A 3150-nucleotide genomic window follows, 5' to 3' on the forward strand; every position below is an offset into this window, starting at 1 on the left:
AACACTAATACTGGTTACATTCCTCAACTTTTTGAATATACAAATAAACAATTTAATCTACGCGATTAAGAAGGAAAAATATGTATTAGCTTTCCACAAACATGCACAAACTGTAAGATTTTTGTGGAGAAAATCAGACCAGAGGAGGAAAAAAGTCCTCCACTTATTTCCGCTTGAAAATGTTTGTTTAAACAACGGGTCCTCCTCAAGAAGCCGATTGTTTCCTAAATAATCCACCGTCATTTTTGGCAAGAAAGTTATACTTTATTGCGTAGGCATGCTCTGAATCTACCTCTGACAAATGGCCTGTCGTTATAGAGTGAAACTAGTGTTGTTATATTATGTAAACTTCTCAGCCGTAGTGGGAGCACCTGCTATCTGTGGCCATATGTAGCATAAACAGTGTATGTTAATTTCATTTTTGCCTCCCTTCACGCTGAGAAAAAAAAATTAAAAAAACCTTCACTGGAGCGAGGCTATTCCTCGTTCTCAAGTAGTTCACCTTGAACTGACTCTCTTTAGTTACTTTTTCCATGCAGTTTGAGCGCTAACAGTGATAGTTCATGGGATAGACTGTTTTTCTCATCTTAGTGAACAGTAATTTTGGGGTAAAATTCAAAGCTTAATGGATTTATCAGATTAATATCAATTCGGATTAGACAGAGGCACATTCATAAGTCGGCTCCTTGTCCACTGTTTCCGGCCAAATTGGAATTTGAAGAGTTGACTTAGAAGGCACAATAAGTGACGTGCAGTTATAAAGGGTTTTGTGGATAGAGAAAAAATGGAGAATCAGCAGAAATATCCGCACATTGCCGGTTTCGAGAATCGAACCGAGACCTCAGAAGACAACGGATGAGGGTGAGACTGGAGACAACTCAAATTTGGTACCAGACAGTGCCAGACTACCTGCATCGGTTACGCAACTTGAAGGACAATGATGCTGTGTGGAGACTTTCCTTGGAGTTGAATTGTTAATTGATTTATGATAGCAACTAGTGCTTTGCAGTCACTGGCCATAACTGTCAATCCAAATCTTGGTTCAGTTTTTTTAAGAAGTATTGTCATAATGAGGAACAGTCGTCATGACGGTTGGCTCGCTTGTATCTTTTCCCAGACGTTGCAAATTCTTCTCTTCAGCCTCTCTCTTCTGCAGAATGTATCTAACGTGCCGGAGTGAACTCCTAACAGTGACCGCCAGAAGTTCCACATGGTTTTTGTCATCCTTTGTCTGAGCGCCCAAGTTCGTTATCCTGTAGCACTTTTTAGTTCCCAGTCCTAAATACTCCCTGGCACCCTCCTTGATCGGACGAAAACACAGAATGGTAACTAATGGATTTACAACGGCGCTAAGATTTGCAATGATAACAATGGAACGACCGATCAGATATGACGTTGGAAATTCTGGACGGCCAATACCAGCGATTATTAAGTAATAAAAACCAACAGGACTTGAACACAACCAAAATCCAACAGTTATGTAAAAAGATGAGAGTACAATGTTTCTCAATCCCTTCAATTCCTCTAATTCTGACAGTGATTTTTCCACGCTTGATCCTCTCTGATTATTTTTCCTTTGGATCTTTAGAATATGATAAAGCGTACTCAACGAAAGGGTAGCGATGGCCAAGGCTGGTATCAAGAATGTCACACCCAAAAAACCCCTTGCAAAGTTTCCAGTTTGCCCAGGTTCTGCGACACAAACTCTTATGTAATATCGATCGTCATTGTACATAAACTCGACTTTTGATCGATACAAAAAAAGAGAGGGGATATTGATTACAAACGCTGTTATCCAAGCACCACCGGTCATGTAAGAGATCATTTTATGTCCCAAGGGGCGAAAAGGGAATGTTACCGACCAAAACCGCTCAAAGTTGATAACGACTAAAATATAAAAACTGCTGCTGATCGCAACGAAAGGTACATACTTCGAGATAGCACAGTATTCCCGAGAGCGAAGAAATTCCAGGCGGTAAATTTCCAGAGCGTCAAATGGAATTGCCACAAAGCAAGTGAGCAAATCGGAGAAAACCAAATGTCGTAAGAAATAAAAAGATCTGCATTGTGGCCGAGCCATCACTCGCTCGTGTCCTTTGACTCGACGTATTCGTCTGCATGACTGCGCCTCTTTTTTTCGTAAAATGTAAAGAGTCAAGAAATTCAGGAACAAAGCAAGCGGCTCAATTATGAAGTACGGTGCTGCTAGTGATATCTTTTGAAACAAGCTCAAGATATTAATCAGCTCTTCTCTGGAATTGTTTCTATGGTTTTCATGGAGCGTTGTATTTGAATGCATGGCAAAGGCGACTGACAAGTTCGACATCACAGTGTTCTATTACTAAGGAAAATAATGAAATAATAGTTTAAAATATGTTCAAGTATACAGCCTGGAAAGGAAACGGAGAGAATAAAAACATGAAAGCAAAAGTAAGAGCTACGTATGTTGGAGATTGGTGGCCTGGTGAACCAAGACACACAAATTAATTGATTCTTGATCTCTAAGATGTGCTAATAACATAGTTAACTTCAAGGAATATCAAGCGTACGAGCTCCGAGAGCGAAAAAACTGAACTTTACTTGAGGTTGTCATATTGATAAACTCCAATCTTAAACTCTAGTCTTAACGAGAGAAAATGAGGGGACCTCCCATCGTTTTTACGACCTCGTACACTAAAAACATTTTCCACTGCTCTTAATCTTTGAGAAAAGTCACGACAAGAATAATAGCTTAAGGCTATCTTTCACGATAAAAAATTGCGTAGTTTTAAGCCATAAGATGTATACATCACAGAAATATAAAAGTAAAAAGTAATACTGTTCCTGGTAACACTAAGAGGTAACCATGAATTGAGTAACTCTCAATGTCCATCAGTGAACATTTATGTAAGTGATTTAGACTGTTAATCATAGTGCTCAAGTCGTCATTAATTCGGGGTAAGAATTGCTCGAATAAGAACAACCTATCTGAACTTGCGACACTGAGTTTTCACGTACGTACCGATTATAGTTTTGTTCCTTCGGCATCGAAAGGGCGTAGTCTTTTTCTTATTTAATTCAAGTATTTGTTAAATTAAATTAAAAAATAGCTACATTTGAAAATTTTGGTTTAGTTTTCCTACTAATCCATTTCAAACAGCCGGTGTTCCA

Source organism: Pocillopora damicornis, chromosome 11 (genome assembly GCF_964200805.1).
Source record: "Pocillopora damicornis chromosome 11, jaPocDami1.2, whole genome shotgun sequence".
NCBI classification, from domain to species: Eukaryota; Metazoa; Cnidaria; class Anthozoa; order Scleractinia; family Pocilloporidae; genus Pocillopora; species Pocillopora damicornis.